The following is a 22,713-nucleotide window of genomic DNA, read 5'->3' as shown; positions in this document are numbered from 1 at the left end:
TATTCCCTTTCAAAATAGTGATGTCCTATTTTTTTACCTACATGTTTCAAAGGTATTTCTGAGGAAAGGTAATAGTTCGACAGTCGACCATCACAAGTTACCGATGCCAGTGTACGCATGATACTTTCAGGTTCTGTTTCTTCCATTTTATTATCACAACTGGATCTGCCTCAGAGTTGAGATTTACAAAGAAAAATGTGAGTAAATAATATGAGAGTAATACAAATATGCTTACTTTTGACAGGTAACAGGTTCCTGGGTATGAGACAATCATTATACATTCTGTGTGGATTATCTATTCTCAAATTAACAAATAGCTCAAAGGTCAGCGTGTGTTCATGTGAGATATCAAGCACGCGGGAAGTTTGGAGAGCACGAGTGATGCGTAAGAGTTGCTAAAGGTGCAGCCGATAGTAACTCTAGCTTGTTAAGTGCTCAAGTAGCCGATTTCTTAAGCCTGGTTTCCGAAAGATCGTCTGCATTGCCCCATTCGTCCCAAATAACATTTAAGTGATCGGTATGGATTGTATGGACACCAGGCCATAGGATCGCCAACAACTCGGGTAACTTGCGCAACTATCCCCCGCATACCACAGCTTTCCATATGATCAACGGTTTGACTCAATCAGTTGTCTCGAAAAGTGGGCTAAGGTACAATACGGGCGAACGCATGGAAATCAGGCCTTAAATCGTTCGAGCTTTATTTTCCATTATTTCCTCATATAGGGTTTCGCGCCCCAAAAGTAATTACAAATAGGTATCTTTCCAAACGTGTTTATGAACACCTCGGAATAAAACTCATATAAAGGCGTTTGAGTGTGTCAGCATTTCTATGAACATTGAATAATTCCTCTCAATTCGCAGTTCCAGGATGTCAATACTACGACTTAGGACTGAGCAATGGATACATCCTGGATAGAGATATCAGTTCGTCATCCGTACTTAACGCTAATGCACCAGCAAAGAATGGTCGATTACACTATACTGAAGGATCCTCGTGGTGTGCAGCAACAAATGACAGTCAGCCATACCTACAGGTTGACTTTGGGAAGCTTTATATCATCTGTGCTGTGTCAACTCAGCGAAATTCCCAAGGGGATCAGTGGGTGAAGAAGTACACACTTCAATCATCCAGGGATGGAACAACTTGGGCAGACTATCAAGAGGCGGGAATATTGAAGGTTTGTTACCTTCAGAAATGAAAGAAACAATAAACTAGCGTAATTCGCAATAAAAAAAAAATTGACCCTTATAATTGCGATAGAGAGGTTTCTCAAGTTTTCTAAGCGCGGGGTTTCTCACTGTGCTTTAAAAAACCTGGTTTAAGATTCCGGAAGTCAAAGGAATAACACACTTTTATTTATAATCAAATCTCAGGATCAGAGATAAAGTAAACGATATTATCAGCAATTCTGTTCGAGGAATCCCACTTCTTTGTTCTTTGGATGAATTGAATCTTTTTATGAGGGAAGAAAACTAAAATATGGTTCTTCCTTTGTGCAAAGAAAATAAAAACAATAACAACAACAAATTTTCGAGAGTGAAATAAAGGTTTAAAGTCACAATTCCTATATTTCCCGCTTGTGGTCTGCTTACAATATAGGCGGATACTAGGGAGGGGTTGAAGGAGGTGGCAACCCCGCCCCCTTAAGCAGCATTTGTTTCTTGTTATTTTGTTTGATTCTTCACTGCCACCGGACCCCATTAAGAGCTCCTTCCATTGAGACGGGGCCGTCACTGGCCTTCCAAACCATTAGAGTCGAAGGTTACTTATCAATAATATGTACAACCCCCCTCTCAGAAATTCCTGGATCCGTCCCTGTACAATGAACAAGTAACATTGTATCTTAGGTGTCCTGCTATATTTCTTACATCCACAGGTGTTCTCGGTAAATTTAGACCGAAACGAAACAGTTAAACAAATTTTGTGCAGTGGGCTTGTAGCTAAACGTCTACGTTTTATTCCTCAAGTATACCAAGGCAGCTGCTGTATGAGAGTTGAAATATATGGAATACCGCTGAAAGCAGGTAAAAAGGCAACAACTTTATAAAAGCTTACTATCAAAAGCGTGTCGTTTACAATTCGTGCTACAGTCAGCGTTTGAAAAGTGCTTTCATCATTTTAAAACGACATTTTAATACCGAATTCACCCATATTCATCGAATTTACCAATGCGCGTTTATAGCGTCCTCAACACCTAAAAATAATATCAGCTAACTCGAGCAAGGGTGAGGAAATCTCAAATTAGCCCAGGACGTTATCGGAAATCCTGCAAATGATGTTTTTCTTAATAACAAGAGACAAAACGGGACTAGGTGAACGAAAACTAAGCAAAAGCCGCAAATTCAACTACTTAAAAGTTGCTCACGTGCCTTTTTCCTTTTACCCAATGACAGTTACTCCGAGAAAGTACACAAAAAAGTGACGCTAATGTCACGCTCTCCTCAGCACTTGGAAAACAACTCTATTTTTTATTTCAACGTCTTTGTTTCCCGCCTCTTTCGATACTCTGATAATTCATGATATTGCTTTTTGCATTTTTAGACAATCTGGCCTTACAAAAGCCCACTACTCAGTCAAGCATATATGTTGGTAATATGCATAATCATTGGGCAAGTAACGCGGTGAACGGAGTATGGAATTTTGCGAGTTACTTTTGTACACGCACAAGGTCATCTACTAATCCATGGTTGGGAATCGACCTTGAGCAAGTGCTTCCCGTTTCAGAGGTTTACATACTCAATAGTCCGGAAACATTAGACGATGCTGAGATAAGAGTGGGTGGGTACTAATTAGTAAATTGGTATTGGATACTATTGATAACAGCTTCGCAGTTCTTTGAAAATTTTGTTACACACATCAATAAACAGATTAAAATTATTTATGTAAAAGGCCAGTCTTTCCTTTATCTGTTTTACAAATATATGAGAAGGCAATCATTATCAGTTCTCCTGATGTACATTCAGAGGATATTCATGGGAATGAACGTATCACTGAGAATGGTTGAATGGTTGACTAGCAAAAGAAAATACTTTTCTCTTCGCTACTACTGAAAATATACAGAGGGGGAGGAGGGCGGGGAGGGCGGGGAGGGCGGGGGGAGAGCGGGAGAAGGCGGGGGAGGAGGAGGGGTGGGGGAATACTAGACGTAAGTCCCACAAAATTATGATTTTAATTCGAGTACTTACTATTCAGCCAAGTTATTCATATAACTCTCCTTGTGCATCACGTGGAAACCAGTTCATTTAAACTTCACGCATCAAAATACTTCAAAGGCTACTCATTGTAACCAAAGAGATTAAAAGGAAGGAGGCAGGTTCAGAATAAAAACCATGTATTAGAATAGGTAGGAAACTTAACATTTCCGGGCCTGCAAGAAGAATTTTTATACTTAAGCTAATCATTGTCGATTACTTTGTACTTTCAGGAAATGAAACTACAAGTGGAGGAGCAAATAATAGCCTTTGCGTCAGTGGTTTAAGAAATAATGGTACAATGGGGAAGTTTTTTCGCAGTAACACGTCACTGTATGGCAAGTATTTATTCATTAGATTACTTGGATCATCAAAAACTTTGAGCCTATGTGAAGTTGAAGTTTTCTCCGAAGTAATGTCGAGTAAGGAAGTTAACATTTTATATCGCACAACCTGAATCGACAAAGTACGGCTTATTCATACCATTCCTATCCATTTAATTTAAGTTTTGATAAAGACAGTTGTAATGAATCAATATCTACCGATGAACTATGTAGAGTGGAAATTTGTCGGGAATTCTGACTTTAACTAGTGTTTTTCTACAAACAGGTTATCTTGCAAAGGTTTACTCATAATTATATTAACAGAGAGGGAGCCCGACTGTTGTCTGTTTTTTGTATGGGATAGTGAGGGAAAATAAACATTCTGATTCTTGTTGTTTTCACATTTCCTCTGGTGTCAGCAGTTCAAGCACAACTTGCAGATTGTGTACAGTTAGCTTGATGTCCTCTGAGTTCTTACTGCGAGCGAGTCGTTTTCTCTAAGTTTTTCAGTTTCACTGAAATGCTTAGAGAAAGCGGCTTAGATAAAAAAAAAATCTGTTATTTTATAACTTTGTGTACTTTGCAGGCTGATAGGCAAGCTTTTTAAGGCAATCAGAGCGTGCCTCATTGAAATTAATTTTATCAACGAATTATATAAACGAATTCTTTTTTAGCGCTATGACTTATATTATGATACAAAATTGTATGCGCAAATGCTGTAAGATGATCTTTAAAACACTGTAATACTCATATTTTTGCAACTTTACAAATAAAATGCTACTGAATCTGACCGAAAAAAGAAATGTGGGGCAAGGTTGTTGAGATTTTTAAGAGCTGTTTAACTGCTTTCGTTCAACGTTTGTCATCTTCAGTGCTCAGAGCACACCCTCGGACAAATTTGATTAAACACATGTTGCCTTCCCTGCCAACTGTAATACTGGTTTGTAAGTTGCACCTTAACAGGACAGAAATAAATATGGGAGAGAGAGGAAGGGCAAAGGGAACCAAGCATATCTCTATTCAAGTTACAGTGTCCAAAATTTATTGAAATCGCGACTTAGAGTGCAGCGTCATGATATTTTTGTGACATTTCCCTCTTCAGGAATCACCTAGATCTTGGTAGCAGTGCTATTTAATTATTGAATTATTTGGTTTGAATTATGAGATTATTTGAAAGGTCTTCGTAAGCAAATAGACATGCAAAATCTTACAATGAGATTTTTTCTTCTGATAGATCTCGCCTTGAATCAGCCTGCTTATCAGTCTTCTACACTTACAAACAATACGGCTGACAAAGCAGTAGATGGACATATTCCAACCTGTTCTTCAACTCAGTCCCAGCAGGACCCCTGGTGGAGAGTGGACTTGGGAGCAACACAGGTTGTGGCCAAGGTCATGGTAACATACAAAAATCGCACGGAAGGAGTTCACGTCTGGGTTGGTGAGTGCAGGGAATCACGAAATAAAATTAAGCTATCTTTAGTTTAATTCCCGTGAGAACCGTCTCAAATGGGTCCCTTCACAGATGTAGCAGCAAAATAAAGAAAGAGAAGAAGAATTGAGAAAGGCAAAGCTCGGCCGATCGCAGGTTCTGTTACATTATTGTCCTCTGTTCATGTTCAACGGGTTATGACAATCTTATTAGAGGCAGTTCAAACTTGCGCTGCGGAGGACAGCATACTTCCCAAAGATTTCAAACCATTCGAGAACTACTTCACATACATTGTCTTCCAAGACTTCTTGGAAATTTTGTTTTCATTGAAGATTCAGGCGCTAACAGAACACTTTCCTTATGCGAAGTGCAGGTTTATTCTGAGAGACAAACAGACAATGGTAAGCAATTGTTGTAAATATGAGGTTGAAGTTGAGGTTGAACACTGATTACTCGTTATTTGTAAGATTTTTTCTGTGGAATCGTCGTATGTTGTCGTTTCTCTGAATAAATTAAAGGCCGACAAACGAGTGTAAAGAAGAACAACAAAAAGAGGCAAGCTCGATTTCAAACGGCTCCAGCGTAGAGCTGATTCTTTTTTTTTTTTACCTACAAACGAGAAACGAAGTGAAATTGTTCAAAGCAACAGATTTACAATAGAGACAATTGAAGGTAATAGAAATTTTTTCCATGGAAAGGAAAGCATTCAAAGTCAACAATATGTCGCCCGAAACCAGATTCATGTCGCCCGACAGGATTTCGGGCGATCGGACTAAAACTTTTAGGTGACCTGACTCGGTTTCGGGCGACATGATTTCGGGCAAGATGACCCTCGTGCGACTTGACCGGTTACCTCCCTGTAATACGATGGAACCTCTCCACAACAGCTTTTTCATAGTATAAGTAACTGACCGGTATAGAAAGGTGACTGTGCTATCATTTACGATGTTCTTTTTAATCTGCTTTTTCTCTCTTTCTTCTGAAGTGTGTCAGACTCAAGCTCTTGGGGTGGCCAGCTCTAGAATCTTCTCAGAAAAAAGTTTCTCAGCCTCATCGTCTCGTATGGGCAATGAACCTTATAAAGCACGACTTCGGAGTAGCACTGGCGCCTGGCGACCCAGAAATGACTACGATTCTGATGATTACCTGGAAATTGACCTGGAAGACGTGTTCTTCATTTACGCTGTAGCTACTCAAGGAAATCGAAAAGCCGACAAATGGACCAAAAGCTATAAGTTGGATTTGTTCCTCGAAAATTGGAACATCTACAAGGAGAACAGCACTGAGAAGGTTTGATGACAAGGAAACCCGCGCTAAGAATTTTTTTCAACCATCAGCGAAAAGGAAAATATATAGTTTTTGTTACCTGTTTGTACATAGATCAGTTTAGGATGCGGTGATATTTGTTTGTTGGTTATCTTGCACATACCTGAAGGTAACCATAAGTCAATTTCAACCGGAGAAGTAAGAATCAAATTGAAACTACTCTAAGCTAATGGAGAAGATCTCTATACATGGTTCAAATTTGGCATACATCAATGAACTTTTAATCAAGGTTTGAGGGGGGAAAGCTTTGATTACTGACTGACTATTTTTTCCACAGATATTCCGAGGAAATTCGCACAATAAAGAAATAGTAAAGCAAGTTCTCATTGAAGTGGCAAGGGCACGAATCATTCGGGTTCAGCCAGTTGACTATCATGTGCATAAAGCTCTCAGAGTAGAAGTGTATGGAACAAAAATACCTGCAGGTTTGTCACTCTTTCGCTTTGAACGTTTTAGATTTTGCATTTTGAGTTTAACACTTAATAAAAACGGACTATACCTGCCAAATGTCAAGCGTGAGCTGAATTTTCTTTGTAGAATTCACCAGTAACTGTGATCAGATTGGTATTTTTGGTAAATGACATCTTAGTAATTTTATTTTTCAAAGAAATTCATTTATTTTTCAAACAATCGTTTTTTCGTTCAATTTACATATTAATTTTTTTAATATATATTCATTCTTTCCGTGAAATTGTCGTCGACTGAGCGGAATAAAGATTTTGAAACATGTTACTCTCATAAGAATAAAAAAGCCAAGCTCTGCTGGTGTCTGGTTTATTTTTCCTCGTTCTGATTTCCTTTCCACACTACCATCTAGGTACTGCGACATGGTGTTTACTAATTACAGAGGTGTTTAGTAATTCCAAATTGATATCCAACCGAGAACTTTTTAAACCTCGGTAACTTGCGATCTCCGCAGAATTATTTTTTTATCTTGAGAAATTACAAAAAAACGCGATGTATTATAATTCAACGAAAACTTGTTCTCCCAAAGCGTCAAAGTCAAATAGTCACATTATATCATGAACTTAAGTCGTAGTTATCTTCTCCACAGGAGCACCTTTACCTCATGTTGTGGTTAACAAAGAGAAGGAAATATCATTTTCTAACTCTTCAATCAAATGGAATCCTCCTAAAGCTAATGGCTGTCCAATAACTATGTACACCGTGTACTACAAAGCCATCAAGTCAGAAAACAAAGAAAGCGTATGGCATCATATCAATGCATCATCCGGAACTAATGAATTGAGCTCCAGTAGCTTACCACTTGACTGTGACACAGAATATGAATTTCAAGTGTCTGCATGGAACGATGTGGGAGCAAGTAACCGCTCAGAGTCCTGGCAGGTGAAATCCATGACAGGTACACTGCGGCAGTATTTCACTAGCTATATTTTTTCTGAAATTATTTGGAGTTGTTTGGCACTGGCTGGAAAATCATCAGGCTAGAGGCAGAAACAAACAATTATAACAAATTAAGAAACAAGCATCGCCTCGCACAAGAGGAAAGCACAAGTGATTGTGAGAAATTTTAAAAATACCAGTTGTCAGCAGGAACTACTCCACTGGTGGTCTATCCGATTCTATGAGCTTTAAAACACTGTAGTATGGTATGCCGGACTCTCTTAGGCTTCTTTCTCATTATAGCGTTTTCCGACCAATCCCTTGTAACCCACAACTCGAGATCTACCTACTCCCTTTGTTTTCTTGTATTGTTTTTGTTTTGCTGTTGTTGTTGTTTTTTATCTCTCATTTCAATTTTGTTTCTCCAAGGGTACCCAGTCATTTTCAACAAAACTAGCGAAGTGAAAGGAAGTTTTGTGGTGGTCCGTTGGAAGCCATGTACTGCTTCTCTCTTCACTGTATACCATAGAGAAATCATTTCAGAGGCTAAAAGTCATTGGAAAGCAGTGAACGTATCGGGATATAAGACGAGTTATAATCTTCATCTTGGTTGCCGAGCGGCGCATGAAATAGTTGTAACAGCCTGGAATTCTAGAGCAGAGACACCACTTACAGCATTACTAAACCATAGCCGATTGTGGAGAGTTAAAACGTATGGAGGTGACAACAGTTTTTAGCAAAAAGAACTCGCAAAAATGAATTGTTTTTCAATGAAATATCATTTGTGTTTTTAGCTAACCAGTATTTCAACAGTTCATTGACTACGCCTGCTTTTGTAGCTTTGTCTTCGAAGGTTACACATAATGGGGATACACGTTATTTAGTTGTTTTAAAAGTACGTACCACGAATAGCTACTTTCGCTTATACGTGGTTTGGCGAAGGAGCCAGCTGAATTCGAAATATTCGGAATTCATGAGCAAGGGCTCAAGAAAACTCTTAGGCGGTTTCCTTAGTCGCCTTATCTTTCTACGAACGCAACGACCATACGTATGGCCGCACGCCGACTTCTGATTACTCTCCAATGCGTACATGATTCTTTTGGGTTGGCGTTTGTAGTGTAAAATATTTTAACCAATCATTGTTGTTCGAACTTAAAGCTCCGCAGCGTCGAATATGCTGGTATCTCATGGAAAACTTGTTTTAGCAAAGGTCGAAAAAAGACAAAATCCACACACTGGCTTATTTTTGCTGTTCTGACGAGCTTCTCTTTTAGAGACAGTCACGAAATGATCCCTTTGTGACAAGGTGTACAAAACCCTCCGAGAATTCTTCAGTTAAACGTAAACTAACTAACCACTGACCTGTTTTGTCGTAAATGGTTTTTTTCTTTCTGATATTGAAAATATTCATGCAAGTGTTAGAATGATGTTTTCTTGACTTCCGTAAACTACTTAGCAACTGATTCTTCACCGTTAATTTGACGTTGAATGGATAAAGTTCCAACAGCAATGGTTGACCTCAAGGTCAAGGAATTTCGGGATAGCCACACACTCCCAGAAGACTCAATTACCATCAGAAAATATATATCGGCTTATGGGTCAGGTTTGAATGGCCACTGCGTTTTATAAATGCTCCCAGGAAAAACCTCTCTATGTCGTTATTGCTTCAGATAAACCGTCTCCTCCAATTGTAAAAAGCAAAGGAGTTCAGGTGTCTGGATGTGATGTGAACCTTAAGTGGAGTTCTTCACAAGACAACGGCTGTCCGCTGACCATGTATAAAGTATATTACAGAGATGTGCAATCTACAAGTGAAGATGAGTACCGGAACCATATTAATGTTCCTGTGGGTTCTACTTCAATGAATCTTACTTCGCTCAAGTGTAACTCTGAATGCATTTTGAAAGTGACTGCCTGGAATGAACTGGGAGAAAGTTATGCCTCAAATGAATGGCGAATAAAAACTGATGTTTGTTGACTCATGATGATTCTCTCCGGCGAACCCTCAGCTTTGCTGTACCTGTAGGATGCGGGTTCCTTATTCTCTTGATTGTTGGAATTCTATGCTTCAGGCGAAGGAGAAAAAAGAGAAAAACTCGAGACCACAAGACAAGAAGGTTGTACAATATTTTATTCTGGAAATGTGTTAGCTAACTCAGCTCTAATATGTAAAATGCTGCTAACTGTTGTATTCCAAAGCATTACTACCAAAGTGAGCTGGTGTCTTTCCCCTGTATCATCTACTTAAGGTATTCGATGAAGCTAGACACGAAATCGTCTACATATATTGTTTAAAATGCATTTCATAGAACGCGCTCTTTCACAAATTATGTATTCCTTAATGCTTCATGACCAAGGGAGAAAAGACTCTTCAACATTTTATTAGATCGACGTCAAACATCGTTCCCCTGCTGTTAGGAGAGATTCCCCCGGAGCGTGTAACAATTATGGAAGAGCTGGGTCGAGGCGCCTTTGGAAAAGTTCACAAAGGAATCCTAAAAGAAATGCCGAAGGTTGAAGTATTTTTCAAGCCTAAAGAGGAAAGGGTGGATATAAACAAAGGGAGAGTGGTCGCTGTGAAACTCTTACATAGTAAGGAAATATTGATATATTCACTTTTTTGCTTCTGCGCGTCACTTGAAGAGATCACAATGAAAAGGTTAGTGATTCAGCATTTCATAGATATATGATCTATTTTATTTAATCCTTTACTTGGGACAAGAAAACCGTCGAACGATAAAATTATCTAAAGCTATTCCTGAAACACGTCAAGTAACAACCGTAATCAAAAATTAATTAACAAATGGTAAACACCACAGCGTACACTATTGAGTTATGAATGCACGCGGGAGGTTGCTAATAACTCAAGAAGCTAGAGTCGCTCTCGGCTATCGCCTCGAGCGACTCTTACGCTTCTTTCGTGCTTAGCAACCTCCCGCGTGCATTCATAACTCAATAGTGTACGCTGTGGTGTTTACCATTTGTTTTATAACATAACATTGTTACATTGTAGCTAAAGAGTTCCCTTTTATTTAGCAAATCATACGTGACCAGAAAAAACAAGCGCGCGCGGAAAAATAGTCTTTGCATTTGCTCACGTCAGCAGCGTACACCCATGGGCAAATGGGGGACGCTAAATTGACCAATCAGAGCGCGCGCTTTACTTTGGTTATGTTATAAATATACTTACACAAGGCTAATCACAAAAAACCGTCTCTCAAAATATGACAGCTTTTTCTCCTACACGTGCTGGGCTTTCTTCTCGTGGACCATCCCTGTTTCAGCATTCAACAATTTGCAAACGTATTTTGTTCAGAGGCCCTCGACGCTTGTGATCATCGTGACCGTTCACGCCAGCCAGATCACACAAAAATCCATTCGTCAACTACTTAAATTTTATCTCCCCAGTGGATCATTCGAAGACGAAGTATCCTGTCAAAATTGTTGTGGAAGTTTCTTCGAAAATGGAGTCGAGCGTGTGAGCCTCCAGCCATTATGCAATAATTTATAACGATAACTCTCCCGTCACTGTCATATCATTCTGATCCCCGTAGTGAGATGACTGTGACCAGGCATTACTCCATCGCAATTGGGCAAATGCAAGCTTCATTAATTCAAAATGACGACTTAATTTTGCTCTGTTTTATCATATTCCTTTCAGAAAGAGCTGGTGAGGATGGGCAAGAACAGTTTGTCAGAGAAATTTCGTTTATGCAGCGAGTTGGTACTCACAAGAATGTACTAAGCATGATTGGCTTCTGGAACAGATCAGAACCCATCATGCTAATCCTGGAATATGTTCCACATGGAGATCTTCTTCAATGGCTGAGGAACAAAAGACAACAAGTAAAACTGTTTTGCACCTTTAAAATCCCTTGAAAAACCTTTGGTCCATCGCCAAGCATACATAGCGTCCGAAAAAAGTCAGAAAGGTGACATAATTTGTAAGTCTACAAAAGGGTGGTACCAAGTAGAAATACCATTTGGGTTTTGAGCAGATGCTAATGAAGCATTTCACTTTGTTTTACCCTTAACACAGTTTCCAAGACGCTATGCGGTGGGTCTCACTTTAACAATTCAAATTGGTTTAACATATTTTTCAACTCTTTTGTTCCCAAAATTGTCAAGTGAAATTGCTCCAACGTTTTCTCTTTTTGATTTCAGGTGAAATGCAAAAACGGCATTGATGGTGTAATTTTTGAATCCATGGACGAATTATCAGACAGTACTGCGAGTTCAAATGAAGCTGCCTCATCTGATAAGTCAGAGGACGAAGGCTTTCACGATACTGAAGAGAAACTCACGACTGTCCAGGAATTCGAGGAAGTTACCGAAAAACAAGACTTCATTGTCATGTCAGACAGTTTAGTCACTTTGGAAGAACTGACATTTAGAGATGAGAAAAGGAACGATACTGAAGTACTTCCAATCAGAATTCCGCAAACTGATTTTCATCTAAGGCTCCAAGGAGAGAAAATAACACAGAGCCAACAGTCCGATAAACTCGGTCAACTGAGTCACATGGATGTGACGTTGCCCACTGCAAGTGCAAATACTAGTTTGGGAGATTCTACCGCTGATTTTCGGCTTAGTAGTGGAAGCGGAGACAACTTGAACAGCAAGATGGCAGAAAATGAGGACAGAAATGAAGACAATGGGAAAGAGGGAGTGAATTCATCGATTGATGAAGAGGCAGCTATCAGCATTTCATTTAAAAGTGCACGTTCCTTGCCGCAGCCCCAGGAGAACATGGAGCGACAACAAGGAACAGACGGTGATGGCGCGCAGGCAGTTGACTTCACCGTTGAAGATGTACTTTGTTTTGCATGGCAGATAGCAAAGGGAATGGTAAGTTCTTAAAATCAACGAAATAAATGTCACGATCGGGCACTTTCCAGCACTGTAGGAATGACTGTGCTTCCCTATGATCCTAGCTTCGAGACCCGAATGCTATCTTTAAAAATTTGCTATGAACTGGGGCAAAGTGAATGAAAAAGGGTAAGAATTTAGATAAACGTTTGATTCTTGATACACAAACAATTATATTATAATCACGGAAAATAACTTTTAAACAGCTCTGAAATCGAAAAAATCGTCAGATGATTAATTGTACATGCTGTCGTAACATTATACCAATTTTAATCTGATACAGCCAATTTGATTCTGACTGCATGAATTGAGCTACCATTAGTGTATTGATGTTCTCCTTGGCCGCAATGCGAAACAGTAAAAGAAAAGAAAGGGTAGATGGAACTTAGCTCGTAAGGACTTTGTGTGCTTCTTTTTTGAATAGAAGTACTTGGCTGGTAAGGGATTTGTTCATCGGGATCTGGCCGCGCGTAACATTCTTCTTGGTGAAGACAGAGCTGTGAAGATTGCTGACTTTGGCCTACTACGTCACACATATGGGGACATATATGAATTAAAGAACACGAAGAAACTGCCAATCAAATGGATGTCACTTGAGTCACTAGTCAGCGGCAAATACACTTCTAAAAGCGATGTGTGAGTACTTAAAGTTCACAGGGCCCCTATCAGGGGAACAACTTTCCTACTCGACCTCAGTCCGACATATAATTGGCGTACAGTTCGACATCGTGATAATTTGCATATTCTGTACAACCAGGAACCCTTGAACCAAAACCATGACATGAAGGGGTACCAGGCTTGTTAACTACAGTCGAATCTCAAAAACTCGAACCTTCAAGGAAAACTGAAAAAGATTCAAGTTATTGGGGGTTGAAAACAAAGCACCAGAAACAATGGAAAACGGTGCTTTCTGTTTTTTGCTACTCATACAGTATACACATTAATCACGTTTAGTCAAAGAGAAGTCGAGTGAAAAAGATGCACTAAATCATTGAAGAAATCACAACGTAATGTAAATGTTTTGGACTGCAGTACGCTGTTTGTTTTGATTTGTCACATATTAGCAGACGTGCTTTGAGGTAGCTCGAGATATCGAGGCTATACATATACATATATTTAAAGAATGAACTGAGAGGGCAAGAAAATTGCTTCGAGTTAGCCGGAGGTTCGAGTTATCGAGAGCTCGATTAATCGAGGGTAAAATTTCAATCAATAAGTGACGGAAATCCAAATCGATTTTGGTTCGAGTTAGCGCGAGGTTCGAGTTAGCGAAGATTCGAGCTATCGGGATTCAAGCAACTTTTAAAAAGCTGATTGTAGCGAACGCACCGGTAACATTGCTCAATGGCTATCCCAACCATAAACATTTATTCCTCGACCAGTGGTTTCTATAACAAAATTAAATTACACTAAGTCTAACTACAGAAATTAAATGGCATAAACAAAATAATAAATGATATAAATGCGGCGAAATGAAAACATAAGACACACCTGACGGTTTGGATCATAAAATAACGCGAGACGCAGCCAAAGAAAACAACACCAAACTACGTAACATAAAGAAGCTTTTACGCGCGAACACTACAATATATACGTTGACGGGAGGGGACTGAACCCCACCACGTGGACGGACCGCTGGCCCCAAATTCGTTGTAACATCCCGGCCCCGAATTAGCCACCTAGGCTAATTTTAACAAGACACAACAAATTACTTAGATTAAGCAGTTCGTTTTTTCTTCTATTTTCTAATAAAGTCATAGCATTGTCATAGGTTCCAAAATTCTTCCAATGGAGCTCTTTACGTCAGGTTCCTGGATCTTGAACCCCTTCAAGATGACATAGCTTTCTGATGTCTCGTCTGCATACAGATGATGCTGTTCTGACTCTAACGTTTCGGACGTAACCATTGCTGTCAGGGTACACCTCCTCGATGACACCCATTGGCCAACGCCCTCGTGGCGTTTTTTCGTCAACAACCAGGACTAAATCACCCACGGCGAAGTTGCGGCGTGGCGAATACCATTTCTGTCTTCTCTGTAGTGAAGGCAAGTAGTCCTTCAACCATCTTTTCCAGAAGGCGTCTGCCAGACACTGTGCCTGCCGCCAACGCTTATTGTACTTGTCTTGCTCCTTGAATACGTCAAGAGGAAGGCAGGCGTTAGACTTGAGGAGCAACAGCTTATTTGGCGTCAACGGCTCAGAATCGTGGGGGTGATCACTCAGGGGGGTCAAGGGTCTGTCATTGAGGATCCTTTCCACCTCGCACAACAGGGTTGACAGTGTTTCGTCCTTGATGCACTGCTCCTTCAGCAGGGCGCATAAAATCTTCCGAACAGACCTAATCATTCGTTCCCAAATTCCGCCTTGATGGCTGGCTTCAGGCGGGTTAAAGTACCACTGAACATCGTCCTTCCTTAGCCAATCATAGATCTTCGTTTGATCCAAGCGCTCGAATGCCTCTCTCAACTCTCGTACCGCGCCTGTGAAGTTGGTGCCATTATCGCTGTATATTGCCTGAGGCTTGCCTCTTCGACTTACAAAACGCTGGTAAGCGCAGATGAAGGAGTCTGATTCTAACGTATGTGCGACTTCGATGTGCACTGCCCTCATGGTTAGACATGTGAATAAACAGCCATATCGTTTCACTTCACTTCGTCCTTGCTTTACAAACAGGGGGCCAAAGTAGTCCACGCCCACTCGTGTGAAAGGTGGATCAAAGGGAGCAACTCTTGCCGCCGGTAACGGAGCCATTATCTGTTCGCCAGGACGGGCATTCCGTTTGCGACAGTTCATACACTTCGCTAGTTCTCTGCGTACTGCTGAGAGTCCTCGCACTATCCAATACTTCTCTCTAATTGCAGCCAGAACGTGGGCAGGACCCGAATGCCCCTGTTGGTGATGGAAGTTCCGGATGATCAAATTGGTGACGTGATGCTTGCTTGGCAGAATAGCAGGGTGCTTCGTTTGGAACGAAACAGGCGCATTCTCTAGACGACCTCCTACTCTTAATATTCCGTCAGCAACGAAGGGGTTCAAGTCGCGTATTGGGCTAGACCGTGGAACGCTCTTCTTCCGGTTCCCAGACGCTCTCTGGCCTACCACAACCAGCTCCGCTGGAAATGCGTCGTGCTGGACAGCTTTGATGATGACACTCTCTGCAGCAATAACTTCACTCACAGTCAGGGGTCCCTTGGGAATGCTGTCTGGATCCTTGCTAAGGAGGCCAACCAAATACTTCTTGAAACGTACTAACCAGGCTATGGCATTTCTAAGACGGTCCCACGATGAGAAGCGGGACAGCAGCGGTTCCAAAATTTTACCACGGACGATGACATTCGCACGACCAGGGCATTTCCTACATTCAGTGTCATCCAGAGGCAATTCCGACAGCTGGGACGGTTGTTCGGGCCACTTTTCCTCTTCCATCCACAGAAACTTCGGGCCGTTGAGCCATCGCTCCAACTTGTGTAATTCGGAGCCTTTCGCGCCTCTGGATGCGATGTCAGCAGGATTGGCACAAGTGTCGACATGTCGCCATTGATGCGGTAAGGATTCATCATGTATCATCGCGACTCTGTTGGCCACTAAGGTGTGAAATCTTCTTGATTCGTTGCGAATGTACTGCAAAACTACGGTAGAATCCGTCCAGTAGATTGTGTCGTGTATGGGATACTCTAATTCGTTCCGGATCAGGCAATTCAAGTTCACCGCTACCACTGCGGCTGCCAACTCAAGACGTGGTATGGACACTGTTTTAAGAGGGGTGACGCGAGATTTCCCAAGGACAAAGGAACAGTGTGGAACACCCTTGTCGTCGACAAACCGGAGATATGATACTGCTCCGTAACCATATTCGGAAGCATCTGAGAAATGATGCAATTGGATGTTGACGACTGCACCGAATCCTGGCGGCTTGAAACACCTGGGCACAGATATTGACCTCAAAAGTGCTAGTTCCTTCAGCCAACTTTGCCATACAATAGAATCTGCATCGGAAATCTCCTCGTCCCAGCCATACTTCTGCTTGCATAGGTTCTGCAACAGACTCTTGGCTGGCAGAACAATAGGCGCGACGAACCCGAGGGGATCGTACATGGAGCTTACAACTGACAAGATTCCTCTACGTGTGGGCGCCTTTCCTTCGTCCATTATTCGGAAATTAAAGGTGTCCGTCTCCATAGCCCACTGCACCCCCAAAGTGCGTTCTACAGGGAGGTCCTCCAAATCCAAGTTGACCACACAGGGAGCCCTCTCCGTTACTGGAACAGTGGCGATTACATTCCTGTCGTTACTAATCCATTTGGTAAGCCGGAACCCTCCTCTTGACAACAATTCGCGTAGCTGACCAGACAAGCGTGCCGCTTTGTCAGTCGTAGGCACAGACTTAAGGCAGTCGTCTACATAAAAATTCCGGTTGACGGTCTTAATGGTTTCCACATCAAATTCGCTCTGATTATCCGAGGCCGTCTTCTTCAGGCAAAAACTTGCGCAACTTGGAGACGACTTGGCTCCGAACAAATGCACTAACATCTGGTAATCGACTGGCTCTTTGGAGAGATCATTGTTTGGCCACCATAAGAATCTTAAAGCATGACAATCATCGGGCGCAACCCGCACTTGGTGAAACATGCCTTCCACATCCGCGACCATGGCTACAGGCTCTTGGCGAAAACGTATGATGACACCCAGGAGTCCGTTCGTTAGGTCTGGACCTTGAAGAAGTTGATCATTCAGCGAAGTGCCTTTAAACTTGGCAGCACAGTCAAACACGACTCTCACCTTCCCTGGTTTCTGAGGGTGAAACACTGGGTGGTGGGGTAAATACCAAACTGGTAGGCACTTCACAGCCATTTCTTCGTTACAAGGAACTCGTCTTGCGTAGCCGCTGGAGACATAACCGCTAATAGTGTCCTTGTATTGCTCGAAGAGGCGAGGGTGACGCTGAAATCTTTTCTGCAAGTATCTCAATCTTCCTAATGCATATTCACGATTGTTCGGGAGGTTTACTAGCTTGCACTTCCATGGCAACCCCAACTGGTAGTGGCCATTCACGAGCTTCACCGAATTTTCCATTTGTGACAGTGCTCTTTTATCTTCGACCGACATTGCAACCTTAGAAGAGATCATAGACTCGTTAAAGCCACTCCTAAACATGCTCTCCATTTGTTGATGAAGCGTTTCGTCGTCATGGCGGACAACGTTCACACTAAAGCAATCTCTATCACACGAGCTCAATGGTCCCATTAATGTCCATCCAAGCGGGGTACACACAGCATAAGGTTGACCACGCCTGCCACGCCTTTGATCGCACACCCAATGAGCTTCCGGAACATCGCTGCCAATGAGGACCGACACCTCATCAGATTGTGCTCTCGGGAAGACTATTCCTTTCAGATGAGGCCACCCAGCAGTATCTTCTTTTGTTGGTGGACTACCCTGAGGTAAACACAACGTATCCGCTGTCCAGACTCTATCTAATACGATTTCTTCCTGCATTTGCAATCCTCGGACAGACAAAGACAACTCGAATCCCTTTCGAGTGTTGGATGCGCCATTTACGGTTGCTAATGAGAATTCCTTAGGACGGCCAATAACTTGAAGTTTCTCCATCAGACTCATATCGCATAACGTAACGTCCGAGCCAGGATCCAGAAGCGCATTTGTCACAACTGCGTTATCCTGATCCTTCCCTTTCACGACGACTGGAACAATTCTTAAACGAACGGTTTTCTTACCAGACTCTGTCGTGCTACAACGACCTGACTCCCCGGCCCCGGCGACGATACTGGTACCATTCCTTTCCCTAGTATCAGTAGGTTCGTGCTGCAAGGGGGTGCAGCCATCAGTGTCATTGTTGTTTTTCCTTCGAACTAGATGCAGCATCGTGTGGTGTTTCCATCCACAACCATTTACTTGACATTTCATTCTGCTTCTACAGTCACTGGCCATATGACCGCTTCCAAAACAATTGTCGCACAGCCTAGCTCGTCTAACAAAGCTTTTCCGTTCTTCGGGGCTCTTTGCTCTCATTAGCTCGCACTTAGCAAGTCTGTGCTGACCAGAACACATGGGACAATTCAAAACAGGAGGAATTATGTTCGGCACGGGTCCATCGTCGGCTCCGGTTTGCGTCGTATAAGTTTTTCCTCTGACTCGATCAGCGGTTTTTCCTCTGGGCGATTGCCTAGTGCTCCGCTCTCTGTCTGGTGCTGATCCAACTATCTCTCCATACATCGTGTTAGCCAGCATAGCCTTCCCTTCAACGAACTTCGCCAAATGTGAGAAAGTAGGCTCAATTCCCGACAAAGTCAAGTTACCGGCTTCGTCAGCCCATTTAGACTGTAAGTGCACTGGTAGGCGCTTCACGATCTTCACGAGCTTGTCGGAGCTATTTATGTCGGCTTCGTAACCCATCTGGATAAGTGTTAACGCACAATTTTGCATCTGAACGGACAAATCTGATAGACCAACAATATCTGTACGTTTTATCTGAGGGCCATTTACTATCTTCTCTATGTGTGCATGCGCAATGACGTGTTTTTGACCAAATCTACGGTGCAAGATGTCCTTGGCATTTTCGTAACCATGTTCAGGTGGGAAGACTATAGAGCAATCTTTGATGGCTTCTTTAGCCTTTCCTGTCCAATGCTGGATGAGGTACGTGAGTTTTGACTCGGCATCTGGAACCCTTTTGGCAATATTGACCTCGAAGTTTTTGATGAACAACCAGTAATTCAGAGGATTGCCATCGAAAGTGAGAAGCTCTCTTTTGGGCATTTGAAGTGCTTGCTGGAGGGAGTAAGCCATTAGATGCAGAGCTTCCTGTTGCTGCCCCAATACTTGTTGTAACCGTTGTGAAACAATGGGATCCTCACCACTAACAGCAACCCGAGTAGGGACTGGGTTCCACGGTTCGGCGGTTGGATTCAGCTCAGATTTTGAATAAGTTCTCCCTACTTGATTCCGTTTGCCGTTTGGAAGAGTTGGGTTTGTGGCGGAAAGATTGGGGTCATGCGCTTCCCTTGTGTGAGATGGTTTTTTCTCTTCTTTCGATGCAGACTTTGAGTACTCTGAGCCTTCATAAAATTCGCCTATCACCTTGGCCTTCTCTATTTCTTCTTCAATCTTTGATAAGGCGATGCGACGTTTCAGTTCATCCTCTTGAATTTTCAGCTCAGCAATTTGACGTTCCATTTTTCGTTCCATTTCTTGACGCTTCAACAAGTTCCGAAGCTCTACTTCTCGCCGAAGTAATTCAGCCTTTGCCTTTCTCGATCTTTCACTTACCCGCGAACTAGCTCTCGAACTTTTGGACTTTGCGCTTCCAGAATCAACACGTGAAAGCGTAGCGTAACGTTCCAAAACGTCGACATTTTCTTCTCTTCGCGAGGACATTAACATTTCATTTGGAGACCTTTCAGCCGTCTGTAACCACTCTTCAAGACGTTCGTCGAACTCTTTTCTGCCGATCATTACGCTGTAGTAATCGTTAAGCGCTTCTGCCCTCGTTTCGGGTTCCACAGCGAGTTGATAATATTCTTCGTACGACTGCAAACATCTGCCAAACGCGTCTTCAATATCTTTCTTCTTAGCACGTATTTCTCGAATGTTTTCGGGGTTTTGCATCAATAATTCGGCTTCTTTGTACAACCTGTTCAAATATCCAAGGTGACCAGCTCGACTTCTCTTTAGGGAGAGCATTCTTTCACGCGTAACACCTTCGATGTCCAGGCGTGAACTTGGTTGCCGCGTCCTTTCGACGCCCTTTTCACCCGCTTGCTCGTTTGATGTAAAACTCGTAGCCATAATTCGACCGGAATAAGGGCAAACAGACGATAGAACGGCTTAATCCTACGTCAGAAACTGTAGCGAACGCACCGGTAACATTGCTCAATGGCTATCCCAACCATAAACATTTATTCCTCGACCAGTGGTTTCTATAACAAAATTAAATTACACTAAGTCTAACTACAGAAATTAAATGGCATAAACAAAATAATAAATGATATAAATGCGGCGAAATGAAAACATAAGACACACCTGACGGTTTGGATCATAAAATAACGCGAGACGCAGCCAAAGAAAACAACACCAAACTACGTAACATAAAGAAGCTTTTACGCGCGAACACTACAATATATACGTTGACGGGAGGGGACTGAACCCCACCACGTGGACGGACCGCTGGCCCCAAATTCGTTGTAACACTGATCATCAGTTTTCTTCTTTTTTCCTCGGTAGGTGGTCTTTTGGTGTACTTTTGTGGGAATTGTGCACAATGGGTAAGTAATTATCCGACTGCGTCGAGTAGAGTTAAAAAAAACGCGCTAATCGAGCATAAATATCACGCAATTTTGGGCGGTTGGTCAAACCCGTAAACCGGTTGGCCACACGGGCTCCGCTTCTCTATCTGCTTCGCTTTTCCCGCCCTATAAGAAATACATGTAAAATAAAACAGTGGGATGATAAATACCTTATTAAACGTTTTAGTGTGTAGTGTTACGGGGTATTTTTACTCCTTGTTTGTATTTTGACCGATTGAAAAAAAAGTTATGAAAAGAAACAGTGGTTAAATCAATAACTTTTGAACTGAGAGTCGCTGGAGTGTGCCATTGAGATCATTTTTAAATCAAATCTATGGACTTCAAACGAATAAAGGATCTGACAGCTGAGATGTTATTTTACATCCTCCATTAGCTCAAATCTTTTTGAAGTTGTTATGAATGTAATATTTGTGATGGCTTTTTTTTCCGTCTTGTAATTTAACCTGCATTCAAGGTCACATCCCATACCCTGGAATAAGTAATAGAGAGCTGTTCAAACTTCTTAAGTCAGGATACCGAATGGACAAACCAGCCATTTGCTCTGATGCGCTGTAAGTTTAACGAATAATCTTCAATTGTTTTATTCCCTTAATGATAGCTCAATCCCCACGAAACTTTCTCGACTAAAGCTTTTTTTTGGCCTATTCAACTGAACAAATCCCTTTTAATTTGAAGGTGTTAGTATGGTCTTACTAAGACATTTATTTTAGCATCCATTATAGTAGTAATCTAGATAATTTCATTTAGCGAAATACTTTTATAAGTAGACTGACAAATTGTGACGAAGGAATTGAGATCAATGCCAGAAAAGATGGTGTACGATAAGAAAATCTACCTGGAAACAAGTGTGTTTCAGGAAAACAGTGATTTCAGGAAAGTTCTTCATTATTTTAGCCTAGTGAATCATATGTATACTTATCATACCAACCATAAAAGAAAAAAGCTAAGTACCAAGTTAATTATTTTAAGACAATTTCGTCGTTGTCACATTGAGGTGACCAAAATAATTGATAAGATATGTTTCTCAACAAAATTAAGCGTATTCGGTGAAAGCCGTTTACATTGTACTTTGGTTTACAGCCCAAGGTGAACTTTGTCATTCCTGCATTCTCCTTCATGTATTTTAGTATTCAGTGTATGGACCAACAATAAATAAGACGAGAACTTCCGTATAGCGCCAATGCCCCCATTTACACTGGAATATTTTATATCTTATCAGATACGAGTTGATGTTAGACTGTTGGAGGGCAGACCCTGAGGAGAGGCCATCATTTGAACAGCTGGTAACAAGAATGGAACAAATGATGACGAGGGACGCTCCTTATTGGGATCTGAATGAGGAATATGAAAGTGATGCCTCTAACACTGAGACGAAACCCGAAAGTGATCAACTACATGTGTGATTTTTTCAGCCCTCTCCAGATGAACTTTCTTTTATTTATATATATATATATATATATATATATATATATATATATATCTTGCTTCCCATATTAACAAGTGTATGTAACATTTCTTCTGTCAAAGCACTCTCGGTTACACTCTCTTCTCGAAATCGCTTTAGAGTTTTCATTCGAAAGAATATATACTTGATCAACAAATATACAAGCAACAGCTGCTAGCAACACATAAAGCATGTACATACATACACACACTTTGTTGAGCATCCCTAGAAAGAGCTTTTCAAACTCAATATTAAAAAGAAAATTAAATAGATAAGTGAATAAATTAATTATATCACTAACTGATAGAAACTATGTAAAAACTATCTACGAGGATAACTAAATGATAACTATTTACAATTATTATCATCTAACCTAGTTCATGTCAGAAATCATTTCTTTCATTAAATGTCTCTTTATTTGCTTAAGTTATTCCATATTTTCATGCCACGGTAATA

At 41.4% G+C, this 22,713-nt stretch overlaps 1 pseudogene across 1 annotated transcript; it reads left to right on the top strand.

Annotated features, from left to right (window-relative positions):
• Positions 1–88: 88 nt before the first annotated feature.
• Positions 89–22,683, top strand: LOC111332948 (uncharacterized; annotated as a pseudogene). The gene is made up of 19 exons (XR_016000252.1): positions 89–197; positions 865–1,181; positions 1,881–2,028; positions 2,546–2,782; positions 3,429–3,617; positions 4,753–4,957; positions 5,143–5,351; positions 5,936–6,240; positions 6,554–6,701; positions 7,331–7,639; positions 8,050–8,340; positions 9,291–9,737; positions 10,007–10,212; positions 11,282–11,466; positions 11,785–12,468; positions 12,914–13,125; positions 20,731–20,771; positions 21,268–21,364; positions 22,033–22,683. The product of XR_016000252.1 is annotated as an uncharacterized LOC111332948 (transcript).
• Positions 22,684–22,713: the final 30 nt, after the last annotated feature.

This window comes from Stylophora pistillata, chromosome 4 (assembly GCF_964205215.1).
Source record: "Stylophora pistillata chromosome 4, jaStyPist1.2, whole genome shotgun sequence".
NCBI classification, from domain to species: Eukaryota; Metazoa; Cnidaria; class Anthozoa; order Scleractinia; family Pocilloporidae; genus Stylophora; species Stylophora pistillata.
The sequence above is the reverse complement of the archived record's forward strand: the minus strand, read 5'-3'. Positions and strand labels throughout refer to the sequence as shown.